General features: G+C 53.6%; 1 protein-coding gene across 2 annotated transcripts in view; it reads right to left on the bottom strand.

The window, feature by feature from the left end:
• Positions 1-13,171, bottom strand: part of TPST2 (tyrosylprotein sulfotransferase 2) — a 52,326-nt gene extending 39,155 nt beyond the window's left edge. Inside the window, exons 1-2 of one of the 2 annotated variants that reach the window (XM_047827386.1) lie at positions 13,076-13,154; positions 10,703-10,922 (exon numbers count right to left, since the gene is read on the bottom strand). The gene's annotated coding sequence lies outside the window, so the exon portion shown is untranslated. Of the gene's footprint in view, positions 1-10,702; positions 10,923-13,075 lie in introns of both variants that reach the window. The other variant, XM_047827387.1, reaches the window with a different exon arrangement.
• Positions 13,172-18,997: the final 5,826 nt, after the last annotated feature.

The following is an 18,997-nucleotide window of genomic DNA, read 5'->3' as shown; positions in this document are numbered from 1 at the left end:
GGGCATTAGATAACCTTATCTATAATCTTCCCGGCACCCCAAGAGATGGTCATTATTATGATCCCCATTTTACAGGTAAGAAAACTGAGGCCCAGAGAGGGGAAGTGGCTGGCCCAAGGTCTCACAGCTTGAGTTCCGGGCAGGTGGCATTCTAATTCAAAAGCGTCTTACTCAAAAGGCCCCATTTCCCCACCATATCATATCATCATATCCTCTGGATGCCAGTGTCACATCACTGTGAGCTTTCAAGGACACCACACACAAAAAGATAAATGTGCACCTGTTTGCTCAGGAACCGGCAAGTCACAAGTGCGATTCGTAAGGGAGAGGATTCATTTTCAGAAATGCCAAATAAAAGCTGTGCTGCCTAATTAACAAGAGGTTTACAACCTGCTGCAAAGTGTACGAACCCCTCCCACCCCCTACGATGGAGTCCCAAGCCCTCAGACACCTCACTTCTGCTGCTTCTTCCCCTCTCCCTTTCACCAGCTTATTTTTGCGGGCTTTGCAATGAGCATGCGCCAACATTTGTTCCAATCAGACTGTTCCAATCAGCCTATGGGCATGGGGGACGGCGGGTAAGGCTGTACCCTCTGTAGTTTGTAGCCAATGAGGGATCAGGGGAGGGGCTTGCAGGCTAGGAGATAAATTGCCTGCTTTAACTGCCCCCAGTGGGCCTCAGACACCCGCTCTTGCAAGAACGTTGATTAAAGCCTCCTTCACTGTGCTCCAAGCCTCCGCGTCCCTCCCTCGATGGGGTCAGTGGGCTTACTTCTCACAATAGGTATTCAGGGATTTGAGAACTGAACAGCTGGAGGCAGATGCAGTTCCCTGGTGTCCTCATTACCCGCTTCATCTCGGCTCTCTCTGTCCCCAGTCCCAAGTGGAGCAGGTCCCCAAAGAGCAGAGCTGGGAAAAGGTGGCAATAAATCATCACCTTTCGATTAAGGGGCACACGCCTGGGCGTCCTTGCCCTCGAGGACATGGGCTCCCAACCACGCGTCTGGCCATGCCCATCACTCCCAGCCCCACTAGGAAGCTGCCACCCACCGGCCGACCCCACCAGAAGGAGGCCAGAGAGGGGCCCCCCGCTTCCCACCCATTTCTGTGCGGCTTCATACCGCACTGGCTTGCTCGGACTGGAAGGTGAGATGGGCTGCAGACCTCCCCACCCTGTCCACCCCAGGGACTCCAGCAGCTTCAAGGCAACACTTGAGCCCTCCCCATCTGGCTCCAGCCCTACCAGTCTCACCTCCAGAAGGAGGGCTAAGAACCCCGTTTCAAATCGCCACTTCTCCACTTCCCCAGACAAGTTTCTCCACTTCCCCAACTGCCATGCCCCACGTCCTTCCTCTGTCAAATGGGGACAAGAGCACCTCCCTGGAGGCCAAGATGAGTTTGTACCCAGGAGGCCCTCTGCAGACTACCTGGCACACACTAGGGCATCAGTAAGCACTGACCGTGAATATCATGGTTTTGACACCAAATACCTTCCCGTCCCCACATTGTTACTGACACTATTCCTTTTCCCTGCCACGCCCCCCGTCCTTTTTCACCTCCTCCTCCTCCTAATTACATAATCAATCAATTACATAATAATTACATAATCAAAGGCCCTACCAAGTACCTAGGGCCTCTTCGGTGCACAGAGCGCTTCTCATGGGCCACCTCCTACCCAGCATGGCCTCCTGGAACAAGGACAGTATTATGCATGTACTTTCTCGGTGATGGTTAATTGCATGTGTCAACCAGACTGGGCTAAGGGCTGCCCCGACAGCTGGTAAAACATTATTTCTGAGTGTGTCTTTGAGGGTAGTTTCCCGAAGGGATTAGCATTTGAATTGGTAGGCCCAGTAAAGAAGACGCCATCATCAAAGGCGGGTGGGCCTCACCTAAGCTGTTGAGGGTTTGTATAGAGCAAAGACCTGGAAGAAACGCAAATTTGCTTTTTTTTTTTTTTTTGCCAGAGGTGGGCCATCCATCCGTCCTGTCCTGCCCCTGGACATTTGTGCTGCTGGTTCTGAGGCCATCGGACTCAGACTGGATTTCACTACCAGCTTTCCTGCTCAGCTTCCTTGCAGAAGTCTCAGCCCCCTTCACCGGGTGAACCAATTCCTCTGATAAATCTCCTCTCCTGTCCTATGGGTTCTGATTCTCTGGAGAGCTCTGACATATTTCCCTTCCTCTTCAGCTTTCCCCCTAAGCTGTCAGCTCCCCAAGGGCGGGGACAGTCTGTCTTGCCTGCTGCCGGATCCCTCTTACCTGGCACAGAGGCTGGCATACAGAAGGTGCTCAGTACTTGCTGCATAAATGAGGTCCGGCTGAATCCTCACAAAAACCCACCGATGGGACGATGGTTACCGTTTTAAAATGAAGCCGCAAACGACACAAATAGTTAAGAAAATTACCAAAGGCCACATAGCACTAAATGGGTAAAGCTAGATTTGAACTTGAGACTTTCAGATGCCGACTATTATTAATTAGGGAAATCCCACGTGCTCTTATTCATTAGGGAAATCCCACACCCCAGATGTGTGTTCCACCCTGCAGCCCTGGGAGCCTTCTCTGACCTCTGCTGCCACAGGGCCGGCCTGCATGAAACACATTAAGGCTGTACTTTGGGAGTAACATTCCCAGGGGACTTCCTTTGCACCATCAAAGCCCCTGAGAAGTCTCATCTTGGAGGAGTTTGGGGATCAGCCCAGGAAACTGATGCTCCAGTAACTGGATAATGGGCAGAATGAAATAAAAGCTTGATCGGAGGAATAAATAAGTCATGTGACCAGGGAGGTCAAGAGGAAGGGACTGTGGATTCTGGAAGCATGCGGCAGCAGGTGGTGAGGGTCAGGCAGGAGTCAGAGAAGGATTCCTAGCATCCGAACAGATGCAGAGAGTAGGGGAAGGGCCCCAGGGGGAGGGGAGGCCCAGAGACGTACCAGTGCACTGGGGACCAGGAATGGCAAAGGAGTCACTGAAAACACAGCGGTCTCAAGGTCAAGGTGGGGGGTAAATGATAACGGTAATAAAAATTACAATAGCAAGAACAGTAATAGTAGCAAACACGCAAATACTGCTTACTTCGTGCCCAGACGCTGTTCTAGGCACTTTACATGTATTAGATCATTTGGTCCTCACAACCAATCTATAAGGACGGTGCCGTTACAGCCCCATTGTACAGATGAGGAAACTGAGGCACCGGAAGGTCAAAGTCTTTGCCTATGAGCTCACAGGGTAGGTGGTGGAGTAGGGTCTTGCACCAGTTTGGTTTTTAGAGTATGCTTAACCTCTACCACCGGGGTTCCCAAAATGGGTTCCCAGACCAGCGGCACTGGCAGCACCTGGGAACCCATTAGAAATGCAAACGCTCGGGCCCCTTCCAGACCTGCTGAATGGGGGGATTCTGGGCATGGGGTGCAGCCAGCTGTGTGGAGCAAGCCTTCCAGAGGAAGCCGCTGCTTGCTTCAAGGTGCCACACTGCTATAAACCTGCTCAAGAGGGGAGGGAGGCAGGAGAGGAGGGCAGCAGAGATGCCCAGCAGGTGGGTGAGGGCGAGCCAGCCTCAAATTCCAGTGTCCCACCTCCTAGGAGGGAGTTTCCACATGACGCCCCTGGAGGGCCAGCTGAGCACCCACCAGCTAAACGCTCTCCCCCGCAGTGCATCCGCCTTGGGGACCCAGACCTGTTCTGTACTCCAGATCTGTTTCCATGACCTTAGCAAATAACCTCCACTCTCCGCCTCTGGGAAAGGACGAGGCTGGGCCCATTTTCTTATATCCCTATTCCCACCCCCCCCCCCCCGCCCCGCCCAAAACTCTTAGGCAACAAAAGTGCACTGCTGGCCTACTGTGTGCCTCGGTGGGGGAGTGAACACAATGTGGGGCCTGCGCGGGCAGTTCGCGGCCACTGAGACAGAAGGAAAGGTGAAGGCAATGATCTGCAGGGCCACGCACCTGCCCACCTGCCGTATGCCGGCTCAGGGGGTCCCCAGAGGCAGGGGACAGCGCTCTGCTAAGCCCCCACACCAAAACAAACCCAGAGCCGCACTCCACCCCCTCGCTGCCAACTCGGGCTTCCTCTTCCTCTCCCTCCCCCACAGTCTCAGGGCCTGCCCAGCCCCCCCCCCCCCCCCCCCCCCCCCGCACTAGGTGCCCCAGAGGCAGGGCTGCTGTAGGGGGCGGGCTCAGAATCCCCGCCCACCCAGTGCTGGGCTGCCTCTGCCGGGTTCCTGACCTCCCTGGGCCTCCACACCTGTCCACACCCGGGCGGAGAAATGGCACACCACCACCACCTCCCACGCCTCCAGAAGGGTGGTCGCTGAGTCCCCCGGACTCCGGGATGGTTCGGTTCCGAAGGTTCTGGGGCAGGATGTCACTCACAGCCAAAGGAAGTGGGGCAGGGAGTTTCTAATGAGAAAAAGGAAGGGCTGGGGGAGGGGGGGGTGCGCGTGTGGAGGGGGAAGTAGTGCGGGTGGGGGAGGGAGAAGACAGACAGATGGGAAAGAGCCAGCCAGCCAGAGACAGAGAGAGACAGCGAAGGGGGAGACACAGTCAGGGGGAGATCTGAACAGAGGGAGAACAGGGATGGGAAGGAGACAGGGAGAGACAAAAATAGAGACCCAGACAGACGCGCAGAGAGAAGGAGCGAGATGGGGGGGGGGGGGCGGTAACAGGCTGGAACAGGAACCTCAGCTCCTAGAGTGTGCCCCCCACCCCCGTTAACTAATGGAGTCCTTCCCCACCCCTCAGTCAAGGCTCGGGGGCTTCACGGAGAACTTTAAGGGCAAGGTCACTTGCTAGCCTAGCGCCCCCCCCCCCCCGTCGGGCTGCCCCAATTCCCACCTGCTGGAGACCGCCCTCCGCATTACTCTCACCTGTTTCATATTTTTGTTCAACGAGCTCAATGCTGTTAGAACATTTTCAAAGGGAACTAGAACCCACCGGCTTCAACGAAAAACATGCCCTAATTAAAAAGAAGCTGCCAAAATAAATGCACAGCGAGCAATAATCGTTCCGCCTCCTAGCTTGGAGGCTGCCGCCCAGGGAGGCCAGCCTGGGGAGGCCAGCAGGGGGTGTGCTCAGCGTTAAACAACAGGAGCCTGGAGAGAAACTAAGTTAGCACCCCGCGGAGCCTCTTTCTGGAAGTCAGCAAAGGGCAGACAGAGGGAAACGTGGAGAGGAAAACTCTCATTCTCCAGGGGGGAACCCAGGTTCTCCAGGGTGCCATTGGCTGCTGGTGTAACTCCACTCCTTTTTTTTTTATTTATTGAGTGGGGCGCGACCGCGCACGCGCGGGCACAGGGGAGAGAGGGAAGAGAGAATCCAAGCAGGCTCTACACCATCAGTGCAGAAGATCGATGCAGGGGCTCAAACCCCCAAACCGTGAGATCATGACCTGAGCTGAGATCAAGAGTCTGGCATTTAACCACCGGCCGCGCGAGCCAGGAGCCACAGTTGTGTGGTGGCTCTACCCCTGCAGAACTCCAGTGGTAACCCCCCACCCCACCCCAACAGGCACCTACGAACATCCGGAAGGGCTAGACCACGAACTCTGTCAGGCCTACCAGGCCACAGGGTCTCACACCTCTGAATTTTTGCACCTGTGGTTCTCTCCCCGCGGAAACACATTTCCTGCCCTCCTCTACCCAGCTAACTCCTACTGGCACTATTTGTACCCCCCACCCTCCTCCAGGAAGCCTTCCCTGGCTGCCTCCCATCCCCCAAAGTACTTAGCTGCCTGTGTGGCCTCTCTGGCCTGCTGCCTCCTCCTCTGGAATTCACAGGGTTGGCCATTCCCCCCCCCCCCCCCCCCGTCCTGATGGCCCCCTATTTGTTGACTAAATGGGACAACGGACAAGATGTGGAGGTACCCTAATAGCCACAGACAGTCAAAATCAAAATGAAACCTCCTCTGAGTTCCATGAGTTTCAGGCAGGAGCTCCCGCAAAACAAAAATGAGACGACCTGGCTCCAGTGGGCCTTACCTACTCCCTGGACCACACACTCCGGGCCAGTGACCGAGCGTCAATTTCCTATAAGCCTCAATTTCCTCTCCTATAAAATGAAGGTACTAGAGTCCCTTATGATAAGAGTTGAGCTAAGAAACATACATGTGAAGAGCTAAGTACTCAGTAGGCACTCAAATATTAACGGCAATCATTATTTTTGCTATCACCTTACAGCCACCAAACTACAAAATATCACAACTTACAGGGACCCAAGAGATGAGTAGCTCAGGGCTTGCCAGACTTTCTGCAGATGGCCTGATAATAAATATTTTCAATTCTGTGGACCACATGGGTCTCTGTCAGAACCACCAAACTCTGCCCTGGTAGCACGGAGGCAGCCATAGAGGAAATGTAAGTGAATGAGTGTGGTTGTATTCCCACAAAACTTTATTTACAAAAACACGCCAGGGGCTGGACTGGGCCCAGGGGCTGTCGTTTGCCAACTTTCTAGGTAGGCACCTCAGGTGGGAGATGTGATTTACTTTTTATCTCGTCTGATGCCTCCACCAGAGGGTAAACTCCAGGCACCCAGGGGCTTCTTAAGTCCTGCACCCCAGCATCTAGCTGAGAAACTGCCACACGTCCCTACTTCCCAGGAAGTTACTGAGTGCTTCTAATGACCCAGGCTCAGTGCCAGTTGCTAGGGACGCAGTGACTGCAGATGCGTGGGGGGGGGGGGGGGGGGTCACTCAGGGGAAATCTGTGCAGTGATGGGGTGGATGAAAGACTCCCATGGGCGGCCTCTGGAGTTGGGCAGGTCTGGGTTCAAACCCCAATGCTGTCCCATCAGGCCTGTGTGACCTCGGGAAAGTGACTCGACCATCCTGAGCCTCGGTTTCCAGGAAATGGAATCATCAATAACAAATGTTTCCCTGACACCCTGTGAGGACGGAGACAGGGTAGGGGATGGTGTTCCCTGAGCCACTCAGGTGGTGTAGACGTGCTGGGACACAGGCAGAAATAGGCTCGCCAGTGCTCACAGCACAGGGACCTCAGCTGGCCTCAAATATCTCACTGTGGGTTCTGTGAGAACCCGAACCAGTAAGGTGGGACCCTGGGGCCCACAGACAGGGGCTTCCCCCCCCCCCCGCCCGCCGCAGGGTGTGGGGAATGAGGACACGCTCCCACGTGTTAAGAGCCTTGAGGCCGACGGTGGCAGAACAGGAGGCTTCAGATAACCTCCAATGTGCTAGAAAAACAGGGCTGGAAGGACTCCTGAAATCAAAACACAGGCACAAGTGGTTTAACATTTTTGCTTGTAAAGCAATGGGAACTGCTTGTTCAAGTGACACCCAGGCAGGCCCGTGGTGTTTTCAGAGCCCCGAAGACCCACACCGGGCCAGAGGGCCCTTGGGGCCAGACACGTCACGCGTGTGATGATGGAGAATGGTGGGCACCATGATGACCAGGAGAGCCCAGGACATTTAAGGGGGAGCTTCAGGCCACTCCGGTTTGGCCCAAGCTCCTGAGGTCCCAAAAGAAGTGGGGAGATTGGATTATCCTCTAAAAATATTTGAATGTTGGCTCCATGTAAAATGAATCACCATGGGAGCCACACAAAAACCATGCTCTGGGTCACAGGCATCGACTGCCAGCATGTTACAGCCCCATCTGCCCATTTCACAGCTGGGGAAACGGAGTCTCGGAGGGGGGAAACACCTTACTCGATGTCACAGAGTGACCTGGGAAGCAAAGCTGGGGCTCAGATGCCTCCAGGCCTCTACCCAGCCCCAACTGCTCCAGAGACCGTGGGGAATGGGAGGGAGTGGGGGTGGGGGATGAGGGTTGGGGGTAGGAATCTGGGCTACACAAGCCAAGAGCCCTGTGTGTTCTGCCATCCAGGACGGAGCGTGGACAAATGGGCAGGAAAAGGGATGAATACGTATTAATAACACCTAATAATTTGTAGGGGCACCTGGGTGTCTCGGTCGGTTAAGTGTCTGACTCTTGATTTTGGCTCAGGTCATGATCTCACAGTTTGTGAGTTCAAGCCCCACATGGGGCTCTGTGATGACAGTGCAGAGCCTGCTGGGGATTCTCTCTAGCCCTCCCCTACTCTCATGGGAGCACATGCTCTCTCAAAAATAAATTTACAAACTTAAATAATAATAAATAGTAATTGTAACAATATATATAATACAGTAATAATAACTGATATCTTCTTAGTGTTTTCTATGTGTTGGGCATTAAGATAGGGTATCAGGAGGGGGTAAGATGGTAATTGAAAGTGAAGATGAGGGACACCTGGGTGGCTCAGTCGGTTGAGCGTCCGACTTTGGCTCAGGTCGGGATCTTATGGTCTGTGGGTTCAAGCCCCGTGTCGGGCTCTGTGCTGACAGCTCGGAGCCTGGAGCCTGCTTTGGATTCTGTGTCTCCCTCTCTCTCTCTACCCCTCACACACTCATGCTCTGTCTCTCTGTCTCTCTCTGTCTCAAAAATAAATAAACATTAAAAAAAAATTTTTTTTTAAAGTGGAGATGATAATTAAGAGTACAGACTCAGGATTAAAATCCTGTCTCTCCCACTTCCTAGCTGAGGGATCTTATCCAAATTAGTTCACCTCTCTGTGCCTCAGCTTGTCCTTTTTTTTTAATTTCAATTTTTTTTTTTTTTTTTTTTTTTTTTTTTTTTTTACTTGAGAGAGAGAGAGAGAGCACACACATATGCATGTGCACAGGGGCATGGGGCTTGATCTCATGACCCTGGATCGTGACCTGAGCCAAAATCAAGAGTCAGATGCTCAACCGACTGAGCCACCTAGGCGCCCCTTGGCTTGTCCATTTCATATAGCCAGGGGGAGAATCAAATCCGATTGACGCACATAAAATGCCTCGTGCCTGGTGAGCTCTACTGGTATCAGTTATAATTATTGCTTTTTGACAGATGGGGAAGCTGAGGAGTCCAAAGGGACATGCTCCAGACTCCAGCCTGTCTGACCCTGAGCCCTCACATTTTGCCTTGTACCAAGGTATGCACTTTACGCACCCCCTCCCGCCCCCCGCCGGTCTCCTCTGGTCCAAACCAGGAGGTAGGTCCTCGCTGCACCTCTATTCTGCAGACAAGGAAGCTGAAGCATGGGTAAGGCAGCCAGTAAACCCAGACGTGCAGCCACGAAGTGGACCTACCAGATTCTAATGCAAGCCCGAGCCCTCCATCATGCGTGCTACCGCTCGGCCTGCCTGACGGCCACCGGAGCCTGGTCTAAAGTCTGGTTGATGCAAGAATGCACTTGGCAGATGGGACTGCTGCCCTGCCTTGCCTCCCACCAGCTGAGCACACAGGATTACGTGAAACTCCTCCGGAGGCAGCAGCCCCAGACGCTCCCCTGGGCATATGGGCGCTTCCCTCGGCAGTGCTCCCCTAGGATTTCGAGGGCTTGGCCCAGCTCGTGGGCTGTTCTCAAGGAATCATTCCCAAGAATCCTCCTCAGGCCACAACCCGGGGTGGAGGAGACCAGAGAAGGGGCATGGGAGGGGGCAGGATCTCAAAACTGTCTCCTGAGCGGCCCCAGACAGGGTGAACATGTGGCTGCAGAGGGCAAGGGGACCTTGTAGATGGCAGGAACAGGTGGCAGGTGGGAAGGCCAGGAGCTGCTGTTACCCAGACAGGTTTCTGCAGTGCCACGTGGCAAACCAGAGCCAGCTGGGCCATACCCGGGCTTTCAGATCACTCACACCAGCCACTTCTGACCCACCTCTCTCACTGCAAATCGATTCACAGTCACGTCGATAACACACTTGGATGGCTTTACCAGTCCCAAGGTGGCACTACATCTAAGTTGTGGCTGGGTCTACACCCACTGCCCAGCAGGATACACTGAGGCCCATGCATGCCTAGGCCCATGTTTCCCCAGGCTATGCAGGAATGCTTGATTTTAAAAGGGCGAGGAGAGGGAAGTATGCACAAATGAATAAAGGCAGGAGGGGCTGGGGCTGGGGCTGGATACAGCGGCCAGAAGCCCATTGCAATGGCCCTCCCAAACGACAGATGCCCGGGTAGGACAAGGCTGCTTGTTGGGAGCCCAGAACGCACAGATTAATGCTGGCTTCAGTTCCAGAGCCATCAGACGACAGGTTTAAGAACATCAGGAAGACCCGATCACCTTCGAGAAACTTGGTTCCTCCATGAAAACGTCATACTCTGACCTGGGCAGCTTCACCTCACAGAAGCCAGAGAGCATGAGGGAAGAGGTGGGGGTCCCAAGCACGGGGGCAATGCCAACAGGAGGGACGGGATGTCTGTGCATCCCGAGGGGCACCAGTACGGCGACTGCCCTACTCAGGACTGCTGGTTGCAGGCCTGGAGGGGAGCATCTCTTAAAGTAAGGAGTGGCTCACTGAGGCCACTCAGATGGCCCACCTCACATGGCCACCAGGGGAGGGCACCTTCAGAATGAGCATGGGGGGCCGGGGGGAGGGGGGAGCACGGGCAGGACCAGACTCCCTTTCTCAATTGAGGGACAAGCCTTCCCCCGGCCTCTGTGGGTCTTTGCTGTGACGGGATGCCCTGTTGGCCTGGGGTGGGAAGGTCTGAGCAGTTCTTTCCTCTGTGTGCAGGTTCCTAATAGGCAGCCCCAGGTCTGGGGTGGGTACCGTGAGCCCCCGGGCTCCCCACTGCCCCCGGTCCCACACAGGGCCCAGCAGGATGTCTTCAGCAAGTTATGTCACTATCACAGAAGCGATGTAAACGCACACATACCTCGGCTAAGCGCTGGCTGGGCTTCATTACCGGTTTCCTGATGGTCCCGGAGCTGTTCCTCGTGACCCACAGAACACTCCTCATTCTGCTAATGAGGCATTTAATTCCATGCGTATTGGAATATAATTTATAATGAGCACATCAAAGCCAGTGATTTCAAAGATTAGGACGGCTTCGGAGACTGTATTTAGTCCAGATTATCCACACCTTCATCGGCTGCCTGTGGGATTGTAAAATGGGGCAGCTGCTTTGCAAAACTGGCCCTTCTTCAAAAGGTTAAACATAGAATTACCGTGCAACCCAGCAATTCCACTCCTCGGGATATACCCGAGAGCACTGAAAACATCATGTGCCTGCACAGACTTGTACACAAATGTTCACAGCAGCATTATTCACGACTCCCAAAAAGTGGACAGAAAGCAAACGTCCATTAGCTGCCAAGTGGAAACACAGAGTATATCCACAGTGGAATAGTATTCAGCCCTTAAAAGGTAATCAAATACTACACCTGAAACTAATAAGACACTGCACGTTAACTATATTGGAATTAAAAACTTAAAAACAGAAAGTCATGAAATAGCAAAAAAATTAAAAAAAAAAAAAAAGGAACACAGAAACCCTACATGCTACCACATGGACGAAACTCGGGCTCATTCTAAGTGAAAAGCACCAGTCACAAAAGGCCACGTTGTGCGTGACTGTATTTACATAAAATTTGCATAAAATGTCCAGCACAGGGAAATCCAGAGACGGAAAACAGATGAGTGGTTGCCAGGGGCTGGGGAAGGAGGGATTGAGCGGTGATTGCCGATGGGTCCAAGGTTTCTTTTTGGGTGATGAAAATGTTCTAGAATTAGGTAGTAGTCGTGGTTGCACATCTCTGCGAATATCCTCAAAACCAGTGAACTGAATGCTTTAAAATCTGAATTGTATCTCAGTAAAGCTGCTGTAAAGAGGTCATATGCGATTTGGAAGAACAGTGACATAAGCACATACACTGGGTAAATAATACAATAATACAATTAGGATTCAGTAGGGTAAAAATGGTTCACGAATGACTCAAAAAAACCAATTTCACAGTCATGGAAACTGAGGCTGGATAAGGAAGAATGACTCGAGCAGGCTACCTCACTACTAAACCAGGATGAGTCACACTGAGATCTGCCTAACTCCAGAGGCCTGGCCTAACCATCAGGCCACCTAGCTGAAGGAAAAGAGATGGGGTGTAGGGAGAGGTGTGCACAGCCCAGTACGGGACACAGACCTATAAGGAGGTTGGTAAGTGAAGGAAAGAGCAAGTTACCTCAGTGGGTTTCAAAACAGGAACCCCCCCACAATGCCTGGGGACTGCTAGGCACCCCAGGATGGGGTGCTGCCTGAAGCTTCTGAAGGATGAGTAGGAGTTTGCCAGCTCCCCTCCCCAACATCCCGACATGACACATGAAGTCAGGAGGCCTGAAGGTAGGTTTCAGCTCTGCCACATCCTACCTGGGGGCCCTAGTAGGTTACTAGGGCCGTGGGCACATGCCTTTCTAAGCCTCAGTTTCCCCAAGTGATAAGCACAGTGCCTTGTAACAACTGCACTCCATCGGATGGCTCCCACCCTTCCTCCCGAGGGGATGTGCGTTTGAGTGGGAAAGCCAGACCTGACCTCTGTCCCACATTTAATAATAACGACTCTGCTAGGTCCAGCCTCGGTGACCAAGCCCCTCTTCCCTCGCGGCCACTCCCAGTCCCAGCTTTATCTGGCACCTCGCCTCCAGCTCACGCTGCGAGGGAGAGGTTGCCGGGCGGTGGGGTCTTCTGGCCGAATTTCGCGGGGGACCCTCAAGTTCACGAGGGCTCCGCGGACCCCAAGCTCTCGGCGGCGCCCTCCCCAGCCAACGATTTCCGCCCCCCGACGCCTCCACTCTGGACACACCTCGCAACTGCACGGCGTTGCAAGTTAACTTCCACGCGCCCGCCCGGGGGTCCCCGCAAGGCGAGGAGGGGTCGGGGACCCCGACGGCGGTCACACGCCGATTTTCCCCCACCCCCCAACACACACACACACACACACACACACACACACACACACACGGACGCCAAGCGCCGCCCGGGCGCTGGGTCCGAGGCGGGAAGCGCGGGCCGGGGGCCGAGGCTCTGCCGCACCCCGCGGACATCGCTCCGGACGCCCGGCGCCTGCGGATCCTCGAACCGGCCGCGCGCGCCGCCTCCCGCCCAGCTCCCAGCCCCGGAGCCCCAGCAGCCGCGCCGGGCCCGGGAAGAAGCCGCCCGGGCCGAGGGCTCCCCGGAGCCCAAGGCCGACCCGCAGGCGGCCCCCTGCCGGCGGCTGCGACCCGGGGCCCCACGCGCCGCCCCAGGGCCACCTACCGTGCCGAGGCGCGGCGAGGCGACCCCGCGCGCCCAGCGATTCTGGGCTGGCCAGCCACCCCGGCCGGGGGAGGGGGAGGCACCCGCGCGCGGGGGCGGGGCCGCGGCGCCGTGACGTTGCGTGGGGGCGGGGACGGGGCGCGGCCCCGCCCACGGCCGCTCACCGCCCCTGCGGTCCGCCTCCGAACCGCGCGGTGGGGCGGGGCGGCCCCGGGAGCCGACCCCGCCCCGGAAGTCCTTGTCTGCGTGCTGGCTTACCCCCCAGGACGGGCAGCTCACCACTCTTCCTGCCAGGACAGATCTGTTTCAGAGGCGTACCCTTCTGTCTGTAAGCAGCGGGGTGGAATGGTCGCGGAGAAGTGGTGTGAGACAAGACTACGCCCTGAACTTATGCTCCGGTGTGTGTGACACAAGGAAAAAAGAGAGAGGGGCTATCATACATATTCATAGGCGTCAGGGGTTCTCAAGAAGGGGGCGACTTTGCCCTGCCCCCACCGCAAGGACATTTGACAATATCTGAAGACATTTTTGGTTGTCACAACTGGGGGATGGGGGTGTCGTACTGGTGTCTGGTGGGTAGAGGCCTGAGGCGCTGCTAAACATTCTGCAATAACACGGGGCAGCCCCGTCCCCAACCCACCCACCCCCAGCCTAAGATGTCAGCTGTGCTGAGGTTGAGAAACCCTGGCGTAGATGAGTAAAATAAAACTCTAGGCTGGTGGGACTCAGCTCCATCTAAGATATTTAACCTCTCTGTGCCTGTTTCTTCATCTGTAAAATGGATGCATAACAGATCTATCTCTGCATTATATGCACACTCACTGAAGGAAAGGGAAGGAAGGGATGCGGCTTACCTTTCATTGTGGACCTTTGTTCTTTGTTGTTGTTGTTTTTAACCGTCTGTATATACGGCCTATTTAAAATGAATTTCTGTTGGGGTGCCGGCGTGGCTCAGTTGGTTAAGCAATCCCACTTCAGCTCAGGTCATGATCTCACAGCTCACGGGTTTGAGCCCTGTGTCGGGCTCTGTGCTGACGCTTAGAGCCTGGAGCCTGCTTCGGAGTCTGTGTCTCCCTCTCTCTCTGCCCCTCCCCCGCTCACTATCTGTCTCTCTCTCTCTGCCTCTCAAAAATAAATAAACATTAAAAAAAATAAATAATAAACTACATTTCTGTAATAGTTACAGCCATCACGGCAAACACACACACATACATATATATACTAAGTGCGAGGCCTTTATCTAAACACTCCATCTACATTTACATATGTGCACTTTTAATATCCTGTGATAGGTGTATTGTCACCCCCATCTTACAGATAACAGCACCAAGGCCTACAGAAAAGAGGTAATTTGCCCATGCATTCATGCATAGCTCTTCATTAATTCATTCACGTGTCCAATAAATAGTGCCTACCATGTAGAAAGTATTGGGACTGACGATATGAAATCCCCTGTCTCCGTGAAACTGACTGTTATTTAAGAACGATGTCATATAGTGTTTCTTGTACACATATTAGAGGATTTGTGTGATTAGCTGCATAGTAACTCTGCTGGGTGTTTTATAACGCCCCCTTTGTGGGCAGAGAACTGGAGATCAAGGGAAGAGATCTGAATGGGAACCATCTGTTTAATAACATTCTGGCCAGCAACAGCATTTCCTGAGCGCCCTGTTTCAGGCACTGGGATTCAGCAGTTAACAGGAGGACAAGGACCCTGCATCCACTTGGGAAACCAGACCCTTCAATATGCAGTCACGATACAGTGGGCACCTCTAATTGGGAAGGACAGAGGGGATTAACCTGGCCCTGGCAGGGAGGACCAGGAGTGTTTACACTGAGGCCTGAAACATGGGTAAAGGTCTACGGAAGAGTGTGCCAACCACAGAGACCAGCAGGTACAAAGGTCCAGCAGGAAGCACTTTCCAGATGCAGGCTTGCGTGAAATGCAGTGGACCAGATGTGGGGAGAGGGGGGGAGTCAGGAGATCAGAGGGGTCTGCAGGGGCTGGATGCTGCAGGGCTTTGCTGAATGTGGGAAGGAGTCAGGACCTCACCCGACAGCATTGGAAAGACAGGAAGGTGTTCCACAGGGGAAGGACATGGTTGATTTTGCTTTCCGCAGAGGTCCTCTGACTGCTCTGTGGAGGAGGACAGGCAGGGGAGGCAGGTTGAAGGCCGTTGAAATACTCCAGGGGAGGTGGCCAACCCAGGGTGGGACCAGAGACAGGGAGGGGAGGTTCGGGCTCCAGAGATATCTGGAAGACAGGATTGGCAGAGCTCAGTTGTGGGGCTGAAGAAGGGGACCAGATGATCTTCTGGTTTCTAGGTTGGACCTTCTCCTCTTGGTCCTCCAACTTGGTGAACCCCTTCAAATCTCAAGCTAGCTGCCCCTCCTTGAGGAAGCCTACCTGACCCCCAGGAGATCCTGATGAGACAGACACTGGACCATGCAGCCCAGGAATTTGATGTGGCTTTGAAACCAAATGACAGCTCTCCTCCCGTCTGCTCCTCCAATCCATGACCAACCAGGCAGGGGGCCTCTCCTGTCTTCTCTCCCCACCTGTTTCCCTAGCACCTAGATGAAGCCCGGCACTTAGGAGGCCCTCAGCCAATACTTGTCAGAAGCAGGAAGAATAAATGTGGCATAAAACACATTGATTCCAGGGGCGCCTGGGTGGCTCTGTCGGTTAAGCATCCCACTTCGGCTCAGGTCACGATCTCATAGTTCTTGAGTTCTAGGCTTTGCGCTGACGGTGCACTCCTAGCTCGGTACCCAAGCTTCATAAAACACTCTGATCTTAGGGATCGGATCCAGGCGACTGGCTGTCATGGCAACGAGGTTCTAAAGAGGTGCTCACCTCTCTGGAAGCTCCTTGGGACACCCTGGCACGATGAACCTTTCCCAAAACTCGGTTGCTGTGTGTCCATCAGCATCGGGTGCCGGCACGCAAGGGATCACAGCCCTGGGTGGCCCTTCCACCCCTCACCCCGCCCCTCACGCCCACACACACTGCTGATTTTGTGTCCGTGCCCTGATGCCCCAAAGATCGTGGTTTGCCTCCTGTTGGCTGTGGACGGGAGATAGCGTTCCATAACCAAGGCGCTTTGTCTTCCCAAAGGCCTGTGACTCAGAGATTCATGAGCTGGGATCTAATAGTGAAACAGGATGACATCCCAGCGCGCACTGCGTTTGGAAGCCAGCATTTAGGGCCAAACTCCCACAGAGTCCAAAACGGCCCCGGGAAGCCCCCGCCCCCAAAAAGCTGTGGGCACGACAGCCACATGACCAGGTCCGGCTCCACTGGTGGCCTCCAGCATGGTGCCCATCATCAGTGCTTCTGGTGAGCACCTGATAAAGTCGAACGCTCTAAGTTCCCATTTCGAGGCAAAAAAAAAAAAAAAAAAAAGTGAGTTCTCTTTCAGCTCTGAAATTCTGTTTCAGGTGGCGAAAAGCTCACGTTTCGTTGGAAGCAGGACCCACGGCAGAAACAACAGGTCAGTCACTCTTAAATGTCCCCCTCCGTCCCCACCTTTTTACGTGGCCTTGTCTTGGGCTCACTCGTCCTTTGCGTTTGTTCTGGCTTTTTATCACGTGGTGTGTTGATTCAGGAGCTTGTTAACGAAAGCTAAATAATATACGGATACAGCGGCAAGTGAGGCATAAAATAAATTACTGGGACGCTGCCTGCCTCGTTTTTGCCTATTTGCTTGGCTTTGCCGAGCGTCGGCTCGCGTCACCGCACGGCTACCACGCACCCTGTTTTCGTAGAGCACCAGTGAGAAAATCAGGGCTTCGACACCTCTGAGTTACAGCAGCCTGGAAAATATAGACTACGAACACGCGTCAGCTTTGTCACTCCTTAAACCAGTGGATTTCTGTTATGTTTGCCTTTTGTAGGACTCACGGGATTGGCGCACAGAAAACAAAACAAAACACCTGTTCCGCCCAAAATAGTTCTCTCAAGAAGCGTGAAATACAAGTTCTGAGCGATCAGAGAGCAGCTTGGGTCATATCTCAATGGGGAGCGTGTTTCTCTTTCTTTCTCTTTCTCACCAAATCGCGCGTCTTGCTGTCCGCGAGGTCTCACAGTCGGCTCTTGTGACTCTACCGAGTAGAGTGTCGGAGCTTCACCCACGGACCTTAGGAACCGAGGACGACAATCTGTGTGGCTTGGCTTGGGAATCAGAGAGTCACGGCTGTTCGGAGATAAACTACAGAATCTTGGAGAATCGTGGGAGTTGGGAACCATGGAATGCCAGCGTCAGAGTCTTGGGCCTGCTCGAACAGTCGAGCTGCCCTCGTAGGGACGGGCAGAATGAGTCCCAGGGAATGGAAGCATTTTGCCCAACACTGCAGGTTCTAGCAGTGAGACAGGGCAAACACCCGCATCTACAGATTCCTGCCCTGGAATCTTCTAGTCCATGACAAGAGAGCCTGTCTTCTAATAGAAGATGCTGGTCACATTAGAGGGTGGAGGCGGGGAGACTGAGGATGGGAGGGAGTGGGAGGGCACGCCTCAGAGGGCAAAGACCTTCGGAGTCAGGTGGTGCCTCAACTTTGAAGCTCAGCAAAACCACAGAGTGGGGTTTCAGGAGGCCCCACCCTTCTTCTTTCCAGCTTCATCTCCTGCCACATTCAGCAACTTCTTTCCACCCACCCACCCCCCTCTCCCTCCCCGCTTCTGCCCACACAGCCGCCAAGCTAGTGCTCTCATGTCAATAAGCTTTGCTTGGGCCCACCGCAAGCTCTCTCAACCTCTGTGCCTTTCCCATGGTGCCCCAGGCCTGCCAAGTACAGCTGTGTAAGTTGGGCACAGTGCAAAGGTATCGCATTCACACTTTGGGCGTCGCAGATGTAGGCCAAGAAATTCTGGCAGATGGCAGTCAGATGTCTTGAGGAAGAGGTATCATTTTATCATTTGTACAAAGGTGCCATGTGGGATGGTAGTAAGGCCTTGCTGTTTGCTCTGCCTGGAATGTCATCGTTCTTCTTCCCCACCAAGCAGGCTCCTGTCCCACCCCTCAAGTTCCCCTCAAACATCCCCTCCGCCATGACAACACACCCCCCCCCGCCCACCCTCCTGCATGGATTAAAAGTTAATAACATCAATCAATAATAACTGTGGATATGGGAGTCAATATGGCCTGGCACGGGTTTTCAAAGAGCAAAAGGCATGTGCCATTTGTAGTAGGAGGGATGATTCTCAGTGGAACTTGGACCCGGGATTAAGTAACCCTGCACCGGATACAAGAAAATAAGGCTCTTTTCAATCTTCTTTGATTATATCAGGGAGAAAAAACTCTGTGTGGCGTGTGTCTCCCATCTCTGTCCGCAACACTTGGTAATCACCCATTTTATCAAAGCTCAAGCGGGGCTACAGGCTTAGAGCCTTCAGCGGGCAGGTGTCTGTCTGATACTTGGCCTTCTTAAAAAGTATATTTACACGATTGCTTTCTATCTATGGCATATGATGCTGATTCGCCACTTCCCGTGGTGCAATAAAGCTTCATTTACAAATCAATGCCTCTGAGCGCAAAATAGGAAGTCTGTTTAAATCAAAATATTAAGTAAATAACAAGACAGGTGTCGAGCAGAGAAGGCAAGAAATCAGCAGCGTGCACGAAGGAGCAGAGTTGGAAAGCACAGATTTGTTAAGAGCTCAGCAGAGGGCCTGGTTCAAATTTTTGGCTGTGTGACCTTGGGCAAGTCATTTTTCCCTCTCTGAGCCTCAGTTTCCTCGCCTGTTAAATGGGAATAATTATGCTCCCAGCCACTTAGAGTAGTCCAAAAGAGAGCTGAAGAGAACGTGTGTCATGAACTTTTGCCTGTTGTGTTTATTACGAGTATACGTAATTATCAAGACAGAGGAAGTCACATGCCGGCAATGATGGGGGACCCCAAAGCTCACATTTATGCACAGAC

Source organism: Prionailurus viverrinus, chromosome D3 (assembly GCF_022837055.1).
Source record: "Prionailurus viverrinus isolate Anna chromosome D3, UM_Priviv_1.0, whole genome shotgun sequence".
In the NCBI taxonomy this organism is placed as follows: domain Eukaryota; kingdom Metazoa; phylum Chordata; class Mammalia; order Carnivora; family Felidae; genus Prionailurus; species Prionailurus viverrinus.
The sequence above is the reverse complement of the archived record's forward strand: the minus strand, read 5'-3'. Positions and strand labels throughout refer to the sequence as shown.